The following is a 14,401-nucleotide window of genomic DNA, read 5'->3' on the forward strand; positions in this document are numbered from 1 at the left end:
CTATGCTTTATTTAGAAGACCACTGAACTTAGAAGACAATTTTTTGGGTGTTGAATCCGAATAACTGTGGTGGAATTTCCATTTTACCGCTTAGTAAATGAGTAGTATTGAAATTATCCTCTTGAATCACTGCTTTCTCACTGTACAGGGAATTTAAAAATAACTACATCTGCAGATTACTTATAAGGAACAAATGTGTTAATTTGAAAGAATCCTTCAGTTGTTTAGATGTAAAATAGTATTTTCAATGGTAAGTGATGGCTCAACAATACCCAAGAGTACAATTAGGAAAAATAGCAGTATATGGCATGGATTTTTAAGAGGTAAAAAATAATGTAGTTCATCATATTTAACTTTTTAATTTTATATACATGAGGAATTTGTTGTCACAGAGATAAATGAATTTAAGGTCCCACAAATATCAGAATTAGAGATTTGAGGGAAAAATACTCTTGAGTTGCAGTTAGTTTTTGTTGTTGCTGTTGTTGTTGTCTTTCTAAAAAAATCTTGTGTAATACAATAAGTAGATAAATTGTGAGTAAATATTTATAGAAAGAAAAGGGATGAAATTATTTCTAAATTGGTACAGGGCTATTTTAGAAAGTTATACCAAATATAAAGTTCTAAATAAAGAGATGAAAATTTTCCTTTGAATTTCTGACTACAGAGGAGGCACAAAACTAATTGTTTTCTATTTTCTTCATATGTAAAATGAATAGGATGAGATAATCTATAATGCTCAGTGACTCAGTTTCCTGTCATTCCCCATTGCCTGGAGTATGTGAGGCTTAAGAATTTGGCCTTATAATGAAGATCAAGTAGCTTGACTCTGGCTTAGCCAGGTTTCTCTGGACCTTGAAAAGATAACTGTGTATAAACTTTATAGTCTCTGAAATGGAGGTTCAGATAGTACCTATTTCATACAGATGCTCTAAGGATTTACTGTTATGATTGATAAAAAGTTCTTTGCACATACAAAGTGGTATGTGCATACAAAGTGGTACATATGAGCTACTCATTTCCCTTAGGATCATAAACATGCATCTACCAGTACCAGCAAACCTTTATTCAGACTTGATCCTCAATATGTTAGTAATAATAGTAATAATAATAATAGATGGACTTCTCCGGTGGCTCAGTACTAAAGAATCCTCTTGCAATGCTGCTGCTGCTAAGTTGCTTCAGTCGTGTCCAACTCTGTGCGACCACATAGACGGCAGCACACCAGGCTCCCCTGTCCCTGAGATTCTCCAGGCAAGAACACTGGAGTGGGTTGCCATTTCCTTCTCCAATGCATGAAAGTGAAAAGTGAAAGAGAAGTCGCTCAGTCGTGTCCAACTCTTAGTGACCCCATGGACTGCAGCCAACCAGGCTCCTCCACTCATGGGATTTTCCAGGCAAGAGTACTGGAGTGGGGTGCCATTGCCTTCTCCGTCCTGCAATGCAGAAGAATCCAATTCAATTCCTGGGTTGATTCCCTGGAGAAAGGAATGACAATCCACTCCAGTATTCTTGCCTGAAGAATCCCATGGACAGAGGAGCCTGGAACACTAGCGTCCATAGGATCATGAAAAGTCAGACACACCTGAAGTGACTTAACACAATAGTAGAAAATAGTAATTATAGAAAACATTCGTTGATTATATAGTGTACCACTACAATTGGGAACAGCATCTGATCAAGAAATTATTATGAGTCATTTCCTAAGTGAGAAGATTGGCTTTTAGAACATCACATGTGTATTATTTGAACAATTTACTATTTTTAACCATCCTTTATATTTGAAAAGCATTAGAAATCATGTCTGAATAGAAATACTAAACAATTTCTTTGCATCACTGTTTATAATATCCAAGAAATGGAAGCAAACTTAATGTCCTCTGAGGGATGAATGCATGGAGAAATTGAGGTATATTACAAGTTCTCATGAGGCCTTGCAAGCAGTGTAAACTTTAAGAAAAGAAGCAGGAAGGCATCAATATGCTTGGTGTGTTTAAGAAATAATCAGGGATACAAGAGAGTAGCTGGAAAGGAATCCTTTCCAGGACTATGGTATAAGTGCTATGCTATAGAATATATTTTAAATATGCATTTTTTCTAATCATTAAAGTGATACATGCTGTACATCTGGAAAAGACAAAAAATCTAAGTCACAAAGATACATGCATCTAAATGCCCATAAAGGCACTGTTCATTACAACCAAGATATGGAAGCAGTCAAAATGACCATGCATGAATGAATGGATAAAGAAGATGTGATAAGTTCAGTCACTCAGTCATGTCCGACTCTTTGCAACCCCATGGACTGCAGAACACCAGGCTTCCCTGTCCATCACCAACTCCTGGAACATACTCAAACTTATGTCCATCTACTCAGTGGTGCCATGCAACCATCTCATCCTCTGTCAATCCCTTCACCTCCTGCCTGCAATCTTTCTCAGCATCAGGGTCTTTTCCAATGAGTCAGTTCTTCACATCAGGGGGCCAAAATATGGGGAGTTTCAGCTTCAGCATCCATCCTTCCAATGAATATTCAGGGTTGATTTCCTTTTGGATGGACTGGTTGGATCTCCTTGCAGTCCAAGGGACTCTCAAGAGACTTCTCCAACACCACAGTTATAAAGCATCAATTCTTTGGCACTCAGCTTTCTTCAGAGTCCACATCCATACATGACTACTGGAAAAACCACAGCTTTGAGTAGACAGACCTCTTTTGGCAAAGTAATGTCTCTTCTTTTTAATATGCTGTCTACGTTGGTCATAGCTTTTCTTCCAAGGAGCAAGCATCTTTTAATTTCATGGCTGCAGTACCATCTGCAGTGATTTCAGAGCCTTAGAAAATAAAGTCTGTCACAATTTTGATTGTTTCATCTATGTCATGAAGTGATAGGTCAAGATGACATGATTATGAATGTTAAGTTTTAAGTCAACTGTTTCACTCTCCTCTTTCACTTTCATCAGAGGCTCTTTAGGTCTTCTTCACTTTTTGCCATAAGGGTGGTGTCATCTGCATATCTGAGGTTATTCTCCCAGCAATCTTGATTCCAGTTTGTGCTTCATCCAGCCCGGCATTTCACATGATGTACTCTGCATATAAGTTAAATAAGCAGGGTGACAATATGCAGCTTTGACACACTCCTTTCCCAACTTGGAAACCAACCAGACTTGTTCCATCACCAGTTCTAAATGTTACTTCTTGACTTGCACACAGATTTCTCAGGAGGTAGGTAAGGTGGTCTGGTATTCTCATCTCTTTAAGAATTTTCCACAGTTTCTTGTGATCCACACAGTCAAAAGCTTTGGCATAGTCAATAAAGTAGAATATGTGATATACATACATATATGTACACCATGGTCAGTCACTTCAGTCATCTCTAACTCTTTGGAACACTGTGGACTCTAGCCTACAAGGCTGCTATGGTCATGGGATTCTCCAGGCAAGAATACTGGAATGAGTTGCCATGCCTTCCTCCAGGGGATCTTCCTTATCCAGGAATGGAACGGGAGTCTCCTGCATTTCAGGCAGATTCTTTACCAGCTGAGCTACCTCAGAAGCCCCCACTTCTCAAGGGCAGTACTAAAGAATGTTCAAACTATCAGACACTTGCACTCATCTCCCATGCTAGTAAGGTGGCTAGCATGTCACTAGTATAAGAATAGCATCATCTCCCATGTTCAACATCCATTAAACTAGGCCTCAGCAGTACGTGAAATGAGAAATTTCAGATGTTCAAGCTGGGTTTCAAAAAGACAGAGGAAGCAGAGATTAAATTGCTAACATTTGCTGAATCATAGACAAGGCAAGGGAATTCCAGAAAAGCATCTACCTGTTTCATTGACTATGCTAAAGCCTCTGACTATGTAGACCTAACTGTGGAAAACTCTTCAAGAGATAGGAATACCAGACAACCTTACATGTCTCCTGAGAAACCTGTATGTGAGTCAAGAAGCAATAATTAGAAATTTATATGGAACTGACTGGTTCAAAATTGAGAAAGGAGTACAACAAGGCTTTTTGTCACTCTGTTTATTTAACTTATATGCAGAGCACATGATGTGAAATGCCAGGCTGGATGAGTTACAAGCTGGAATCAAGATTGCTGGCAGAAATATCAGCAACCTCAGATATGCAGAAGGCAAAGATGAACTAAAAAGCTTATTGATGAGCGTGAAAGAGGAGAGTGAAAAAGCTGGCTTAAAGTTAGTATTAACAAAATATATTAAAAAAACTAAAATCATGGTATCTGGTCCCATTATTTCATGGCAAATAGAAGGGGAAAAGTGAAAGCAGTGACAGATTTTCTCTTCTTGGGCTCTAAAATTACTGCAGATGGTGACTGCACACATAAAATTAGAAGAAAATTGCTTCTTGGCAGGAAAGCTATGACAAACCTAGAAAGTGTTTTAAAAAGCAGACATCACTTTGCTGATGAAAGTCCATGTAGTCAAGGTTATGCTCTTTCCAGTAGTCATGTACAGATGTGAGAGTTGGACCATAAAAAAGAATACCAAAAAATTGATGCTTTCAAATTCTGTAACTGGAGAAGACTCTTGAGATTCGCTTGGACAGCAATGATATCAAACCAGCAATCCCAACAGAAATCAACCCTGAATATTCATTGGGAGGACTGATCCTGAAGCTGAAGCTCCAATACTTTGGCCACCAGATATGAACAACCAAGTCACTGGAAAAGACCCTGATGCTCAGGCAGAAGGAGAAGAGAGTGACAGAGGATAAGATAGTTGGATGGCATCTCTGATTCAACAGACATGAACCTGGGCAAACTCCAGGAGATGGTGAGAGCCAAGGTGGCCTGGTGTGCTGCAGTTCATGGAGTCACAAAAAGTTGAACACTACTTGGCGACTGAACAATAACAACTTAACCTCCATTTGATGCAGTAGAATTAGCTTCCTTTCCTTACTTGGTATCTGACCTCTGATGAACCCATAGCTCTAAAATAACCATTTTTGTTTTATTTTGTTTTCTGTGTGTGTGTGTGTGTGTGTGTGTGTAGTGTGCATGTGTACGTATAGTTTACCTATTTTACTCTGCCTATCAGAATAACATATATCTATCATTGAGATATTGGAAAATTTATAAATAAAAGTATCAAAATAATATAAATTCACCCAACCAAGATGCAGATGGTATTATGTCTCTTTATTCTGCATGTGGTGAGGAAGGCAATCCTAAAAGGGGATTATTTTGTCTTTCACATTCTGAGTGTCAGCCACATTCAAGACATCAAACACAGAGTTCAGTAGGGGGGCTAGCCTATGATGATGCTTAATAACTAGTCATGAAATGGTGCCTGAAAAATTATTCCAAATATTCTTCTACATCATCAAGTAATTTTCCAAATCCTAATTTTGAATTACTTCATAATAGCATTTTATATAGATATATATGGGCTTCCCAGATGGCATAGTGGTAGAGAATTTGCCTGCAATGCAGGAGACTCAGGTTCAATCACTCGGTTGGGAAGATCCCCTGGAAGAAGAAATGGCAACCCACTTCAGTATTCTTACCTGAAAAATCCCATGGAAATGGGAGCCTTACAGGTTGCAAGCCATGGGGTCATAAAGAATCGGATGTCACTCAGTGATTGAACACACATACACAAGCATATATATATATATATATATATATATATATATATATATATATATATACATACATATATATATACCACCTGGGAAACCTCTACACACACACACGCGCACACATACACACACATACACACACACATACACACACACAGTAGTAAATATATATAGCAAAAAATGACTTACTCAGCTGTATAAAATTCTCAAGCAATTTTGCTAGAAATAAAAATAGAGCTAGCACTAAACTTAAAATTAATGCAACTTAATTTATTTGAAAACACTTTAAAACATCTATGCTATATTAACAGAAGAGACTGTTGTGTTAATTTTTTTTCCTTTATCAGAGAAATTTTAGTAACTGGGATTTTAGGGTTGTCTGACCATCATCGGTCCCTTTGACTCATAGTTCTTTCTGCCATTCCCATTATTTATTTCATCGGGGTTTTGTTCTGTGCAATTTAATGTTGCTATTTATTAAGTTAATCAACTATGCTGGAAATGTACCTAGAACAATGATAACACTTTGTAGTTAAGGGGGATTTACATCAAATTCAGCTTTTGAAAGATATCACTTATACTCAATTATTGCAGTTTGAACATGCATTTATATCTTACAAAAGATTAACCACAAATGAAACCATAAAACTTCTAGGAAGGTAATCAAGCCATAAAACATATTGTCAACCCAATCTGAAATACTTTTCATGGCAATACAAATGTAAATTATGTCAGATTTCTTTAGCAACCCAGCAAGAAGAAAAATGACATGATTTAACCATTTTTTTCATAGAAAGAAAAATGCTCCTACTGTTTGTGGAAATCAAGTATTTCAAAAAATAAAATTTCATATAAGCACATGAATTTACATGGTTTCTTCAGAAAAATGAAACATGAGGTACTTAGGAAGGACTCGTTTCCTCTAATCAGGCGTGAAAAGACATCATAAAAGCAGCAATGTGAATTTGTTTCTGCATTTCCTACCTGACGGTGTAAACCATCCCTTAAGAACAAAACCTGAAAACATAAAAGGTAAGCTTTATTAAGTATGAATCAGTCACAACAACTTTGAACACTAAGTAACACTGCCCTTATTTCTCTGCAGGGCTTCAGCTTTCTCTGTCAGGTTAAGTCACTTGCTCAAGGTCACCTCACTAGTTGGAAGCAGGCAAGAGCATGCATCAAGCCAGATTTTGCATTAAAATCCCATGCTTTCCATTGTATTGTGCTTTCTCCGTATAAAAAAGAAAAATTGATAGAGAAAATAAAATAAGTAAATGAATGAACTAGGCTGTATAGCTTAGAATAAAAGCCGATTTTGCTTTGTCACAATAAAATCTTTTCACATCTTTATGATGACTTTTCATATTTCATTTACAGTTTTATATTTCTTTTCGAGTTGTTTTTTTTGTGTGTGTATGTTTATCCTCAGTATTTATTTTTCACAACGCACATTTGTCTCTAGCTATTTTATATTTTCTTCCCTCAGGCTTTATTTGTATATAATGTTATACATTTGCTGGAAATATTTCTTATTGAGGTTTAGTTAACTAAGAATCAGTTATCTGGTTATTAAAGTTCTACGTAGTTACCACATCCACATTTCTTTTTCCTTGATCCATAATTGAATTTTATTATATGTGTTTCAGTAAATTATACAATGAATTTAAATCATGGCAATTAACTTTTTAACTTATGAGATGGAGTACAGTTTGTACTCCATTTTAAACTGAGACCATGTAACTATTGGTTTATATGGATGAGATTTTCTTTTAATTTTGAATTTGAATTGTCTATAGCAAAATTATTTGCTTGAATACTGTATTGTATAATTAATGTAACAAAATAATTATATACTAGTGCATTCATCTGTGCTAACTGTATAACAAAACTATTACTTGATATCTAAGGAAATGTTCCAAATTAGTTACTGAAATAAATTATCAACTTTGTATAGCTAGCAAAATATTAAATTGACAAATATAAAAATTGTGTTGTAATGTTGCCATTTGAACAAATACTCACTATATAAATGCATGCAGTTTTATGTGTTTATACTTGTAAATACAAATACACACATTTAAAGGTGTGTGTGCATATGAAAAAAGAAATAGCAAGTTTTCATAATATAATACAAGTGTGCCACCTTCTGGATTTTGTACACTTAGTGATAGTTTTTGATAATGTACCTGGATTCCAAAAAGTATTTATGAGTGGTGATGCTTCTTAGTTTTCCCTGCATTTTATTATATATGTCTAATATTGCTTTTAATATTCCTTTTATTTTACTATGCATAGAATTAATTTTGTGTATAAAAGATTTCTATATAATATAGCATATTTAAAAATTTACTCTGGATATAATAATTTGTATATTAGTGATACTAACAAGGTCAAACTAAAAGGAAACAATGCAATCAAAATATATATTTGAAAATTCATTCCTTCATTTACTCATTCATTTCCTGACAATAATAATTGATGTCAGCAATAAATACAAATGTCCAATATCATGTACAAAATATAATGGCAAACACATTTTGAACAGAAATTCCACTGGTCTAATGTTCTGAGTTTATATACACCTTGTCTCCTCCAAAATAATAAAACTAATAAAACTCAAAATAAACATATCACTATTATATTATCAAGAATGATCAGACATTATATAAACTGAGCAAATATGTTTGGGGTTTACAGCTATAGAGTACACTTATTTTCTCCTTTGGTGTCAGACTCCTTGATGCATCAGAAAGCTGAATCACGTTCTTCCTCACCAAGACCTCATATACTACAATCAACACTCACTCTCCATTCAGTTGTCAGTTATTTCCAACAATCTCCTAACTCTCTTACAAGAGTGATAAATTGTGATTATTACTTTTAGTTGCATAATACAAGTTGTTGATTTTTTTTTCTATTAAGGAAATGTCAAGGCTTTTGAAGGGACTCTGGTCAATGGTAGTGTCCACCTTATTTTTCTTTTGCCCAGATTTCCTCTTTTCCTTCTTGTGTCTATGTTTTTTTGGTAGAGATTATTCCTGAATCTATAAAAATTATACTCTCTTTGACGCTTTTTATTTTGTGCATGGATAAGACTAACCCTGTATATAAACATATCAAGTATGCATAAGAATCTTAAATATGTCAGAGGAGATATACACATTTTTATGGTAGACAGTATTTTATAATATAATTTAAAGGTTCTTAGCCACTCTAATTAAATGCTAATTTTATGTAATCTATTTTCTAAAGGTTTCTAAAAAACTTCTAATATCTTCCTTGGAAGAAGATTAGGCATTCAAGAATTATGACACCTCTCCATTATATGTGTAAAATTGTGACAATACAACATTTTAAACATGGAATAATATCTTTGTCCAAATTTCTTGCCCTTCAAACATTATTCATTCATTCTTGGATCCCTAGATAATAACTTCTCAAGTATATTCAACTAATGAATATGAAGTGTGCTAAAACAAAATGAAAGTGAATAGTGAAACCATTATAATAGAAGAGGATTTTAAATGCTTATGACTTAGAGCTCTACATATAATTCAAAGGATCAGAGCATGTGGAAGACAGTTCTCCCATCCTATTAATATATCAACAAGGACATAGTTTGAAGCTCCTGTACTAAGTTCTGTCATGTATCTCCCAATGATGTCAGCATCTGTTCCAAATATAAAATGAGCACAATTCATACATAAGAGATTTGCAGCTTTGTAGAGAATAGTACTTTCTGTATATAGGAGCTTAAAAATTCTTGAACTTAATAACAAGCAACTTCAAAAATGTGTGGTAACTCAGTGTATATGTACACATAACCACCAGGAAAATGAATAGGAACTAAACACATTTCCAAAAGGACAGCAAATTCTTTTGGATCTCTCACAAGGTTACTTTCTGCAATTTTCAGTAAAATTTTAACTGAAATGTCTTTTACAATGACATATATTTCAAAATAAATGTACTCTTTAAGTAATCAGCGTAAATGAGATCTTTATATTTTGAGTAGGATGATTACAACAGAGTATAAATTTGCATACAAAATTAGCAGTTCTAGAATTGGGAATGCAGTGGGGTTTCCAGCAACAGAGACTTTATATATGTATATCTTGTATATCAGACATATCCAGATTCATGTGGACAGTTCTTATAGTGCATCCACTGAGGACTTGAGTGTGTGAGGGACTTAGAAATCACTTATAAGTGTCTATTCCTAAAGGAAGAGAAGATTGAGCATATACTTGGTGCAACGATGTCAACAATGGGAGAGAAAGAACACAGGTAATTGCAGCCTTAGATATATTAGGAAGTACTCATATGCTAGATCTTTCAGGTTCCTGCCAGGATTTCAAGAACATGTTGCTGTCTTGGAAGGATACATATTTATATAAAAGAAGATAACCTCAAAAGTTTTGTCAAACAACTGAAAGCCCCAAACTAAGCAGCTTGGTAAATTTGCTCCACAATTGGAAGAAACATATTTGTCCCAGTTAAGTGTGATGGCTTTTTATTGGTTGAAATATATGGCATGGTTTTCGCCTTTGGAATTGTGGAGGAAATCTCCATAGCAACTAGGACTCAATGGCTCCATAAAATAATGCCTGCCAGGAACAGAAGAGGAGGAAATGACAGGCGCTGACTAGTAGTTTAAGTGACTGATCATCAACACATGTGAATGATGCTTTGGGGAATTTAAATTGACTTCAGTATACAAAATGCTGTGGGTGGTGTTGAGACAAGGAAATGTGTTTTTAGTTATCTTTATCAGGACTCTTGAATGACTAGGAACACATCAGGAAAAATAAAACCAAGGGGCAAATTGTAAAGATTATGTTATTTTTAAAAAATAATCAAATCTGCAGAACCCAATGCCATTTTTAAAATAGAATAATATTAGGTCAAGACTGCTAATTAACTATCTCTTCATGTGCTGCTTATTATCACTGAAAAAAGAAGAAAACATCCTTTACAAGAACTAAGGTCAGAACTAAAACCACAAATGAAAATTTAATGGGAAAGAATAAATCTGACTCCATGTTGAATCTGTTTTGTCTACTTTAACCTTTATATTCTACTATTCTTGTTACAAGCTAAGAATGCTACCTACAGCTTGAAATGTATACAATAGCCCTTTCTCAAGTCTCTAAACTTTAAAGGTATAACAATTTCCCATTCATAAAGATATAAAAAAAATGAAGAACATAGAATAGCATTTGTCTTAAAGGTTTACACAAACATTGTGACCTGATACCAAGAGATTTGCAACAACCAGCCACACCTCCCTCGTCTCTAGTGGAAAATATGCTGGAATTCTAACTCAGATAAGATGATTTTCTGTGACACATCTTCTCAGTCGGCTGCTTTCCCAATAAAGTTGTTATTCAATTTACCAACAATTTGCCTGTTTATTGGCCTGTTGTGTGGTTAACATATAAACTTGGACTAACAAAAAGCTTGGGTATTTACAAATTTTCACCTAGTCTCCTAAGATAGTGAGGTCACAACCTTGACTCCTAATTACCAGGCAGCTCCATGAGTATCAAATCACCACTTGGTCCCTAAATGGATACTGGGGGACTTCTAGGCAAAGCAAAGCACAACAAAACAAAATGCAACAACAAAATGACTAAAAGTAAGGAGTTTCCTTAAAAATCTCTACATGCATTTACCATATAGAAATTAAACCAAATTTGAGTCTGAATTTATAAAGCCTTGACAACATACAAGAAATGAAATGTGTAAACTATTTTGTGCATTTTTAATGGCTTTTAATGGTACATTAATTGCAGTAAGATATCACTACTTTTTTCAAACAAAGGAAAAAAAATTGAGTGGTAAATACATGTTATAAAGGTCTAGGCCTCAATTGTCTTTACAAATATATGAGTTGGTACATTTCCCAGCTGAGAGACACTTTCATGCCCCTGTTAACAATGTCAACAGCAAAGGAAGAAAATTATTGAAAAGCCAGAAAACAATAGAGTCAGAGGGAGTAAATAGCTTCTATGACTCCAAAGGAAAGCTCCGGTCCTCTATTCTGGAATCTTTATGAGTTCTTCTTTCATATTAGAACCTCACCACAGGATGAGAAACTTGGATATAAAATCCCCTTAGGGCAGGGCATGTTAATCACTTTAGCAGCCTGACAGGCAAAATGCTATAGTGTTATATAGAAAAAGGAGGTACTGTGGAAAGTATTTGAAGACATTTATGTGAAGCTTTATTTTTTAAAAACAATTATATTCTTATACTGTATTTTATAAAGTTTTTAAAATTAAGACAAGCTATTAGGGATGATATTAACTGTTGATTCAATCTTTTTTTCAAAAATTTTGATAGGAAGCAAGCTTGCTTCTGTAAGTATAACTTTATAGCAAATTCTGTAAACAGCTATACATATTTATGGTCAACACTTTCTAATGATTATTTTTTTCAAATCTTTATAGCCGTTATATACTAGAAAGCTTTGCACATAAAATAATAAAATATTTAACCCAAATTGTTTGTCTTCGAGGAGAGGTAGAAGTAAACCTGAACTACAACAAGGGACAATTTTAAGTTGTCTCAGTGGTTTGACTACTGTGGTTAAAATATAGAAATTTTAAGTTACATAGACCCTTCAGCATGCAAGAGGTTAGTAGTATACATCCACTCTCTGCATTTGAAGGAAAGAAAGGAAGGAGACATCCTAATGCATACAGAATGCGTGTGCGTGTTTAGTTGCTTAGTCGTGTCCGACACTTTGCACCTCATGGAATTAACTTTCGCTTATGGAGCCCACCAGGCTCCTCTGTCCATGGGATTCTCCAGGCAAGATTACTGGAGTGGGTTGCCATTTCCTTCTCCAACTGAAATGTAAATTTTATTGTAAAATACATTTCATCAATGTCTTACAATATGAGCTGCCAAATCTACACTTCTCTTCGGAGACAGAGTAGAAGGCCATACATAGATATCTTATCTTAGAAGATGTCATTTTAGCCCTTTCTCCAGTTTCTTATGGTGCTGGACAAATGTGTTGTCAATTAGGGGCATTAATTTCCACGTTGAGAAAGAGATTAGTAGAGGATCAGAGAACTGCTGCCATCACTGTGGTGAGGCCACTTTGCTGCTCTTTGCAATGGCTTCTATTGATCATTTAGAACCAATGAGAGAAGCAGTACATCATATTGATCAAGAGACTCTCTGAATGCCTCTTTAATGTTGCCTCAAGAAAACCAGTGGTTTAGAGTGTGAAATTAATTATCTTGAGGATAACACTTATTTATCTGGTCAATAATGTATTCTGTATGCCATTTTTCTAATTGAGTCATAGCCAACTATAATGTCCAGCATAGATGATCAGACAGCCTTAAAACTGGGACCTGCAAGTCAGCAAATTCAGAGAATAGAATCCATCTTCTCTGATTTGATTGGTATAATTTGGTGAATTAATTGAATAAATTTGTAGACAGAAATGAAGATAATATACATGTATTGGAATATTTTTTTAATTTAGAAAAAAGAAAATTGATTAATAATAGTATGTACTGTTAACAAGTTGTCTTATATACTTCTTTTATACTATGTATCTTTTCAGTTCCCTCTGCTTTTTAAAAAGGAACAGATGCTAAAAATAACAGAAAAAATCAATCTGAATATAAAAATTTGTCTACGTATTTTACTCACCCTCCACCCCTGAATCTTTTAGAATTCTTTTTCAAAACCACCTTGACAGTGATTTCTTTTTAATGGCTTGCCTTTAGGGAGTTTTTCTAAAGTATTCAACATACTGCTTATAGAACAAAATAAATCTATTTACCCTGAATTCATGAATCATCATTTTGCATGTTGTTTAATTAAATCCCATAAATAAATTAACACATACCAAAATTAGCATAAATAGTCACAGAACTAAGGCAACCCATTCCTGGTAAGCCCAAAGCACACACACATGCACACAGACATACAAAAAAGGTTAATTGCTATAACTATTAAAGGAATATAAAGTGATTCAGCTGTGATATCTATTATATGAAAGTAAGTTTTGAAAGCTTCTATATAAAGTCTTGTCAGTCAATAAATCATGTTCAACAGTAAATACCAACACCCACTGTGTCCCTACCTTTCTGATGTCCTGGCTTGTCAGTAAGACACATGAGGGAACTTTAACACTAGTTCAACTTCTAGGATATCTAGAAAATGGAATCAATTCTCTAGAGCCAAATGCAAGCAGCTATATACTTTTATGATCTACACACAAATTTTCTTAGAAAATAGCATATCTGATACAAAAGGAAAAGTGCAAAAATAATGTATATGAAAATACAGTTTGAAGGCAAAAAGTCAGAAGCTTACATAGAAATCACTTCTGTAACTATTTAAATACACACAGGCACGTACCTGAACCCAACAGAGTTTATTCTATATGGGAGGAATATGATGAATTGAATGTTTATCACTTCAGTCGCTCAGTCATGTCCTATTCTTTGTAACTCCATGAATCGCAGCACACCAGGCCTCCCTGTCCATCACCAACTCCCGGAGTTCACTTAGACTCACGTCCATCTAGTCAGTGATGCCATCCAGCCATCTCATCCTCTGTCGTCCCCTTCTCCTCCTGCCCCCAATCCCTCCCAGCATCAGAGTCTTTTCCAATGAGTCAACTCTTCGCATGAGGTGCCCAAAGTACTGGTGTTTCAGCTTTAGCATCATTCCTTCCAAAGAAATCCCAGGGCTGATCTCCTTCAGAATGGACTGGTTGGATCTCCTTGCAGTCCAAGGGACTCTCAAGAGTCCTCCAACACC

The sequence above is a fragment of the Ovis canadensis genome, chromosome 10 (genome assembly GCF_042477335.2).
Source record: "Ovis canadensis isolate MfBH-ARS-UI-01 breed Bighorn chromosome 10, ARS-UI_OviCan_v2, whole genome shotgun sequence".
Classification (NCBI taxonomy): domain Eukaryota; kingdom Metazoa; phylum Chordata; class Mammalia; order Artiodactyla; family Bovidae; genus Ovis; species Ovis canadensis.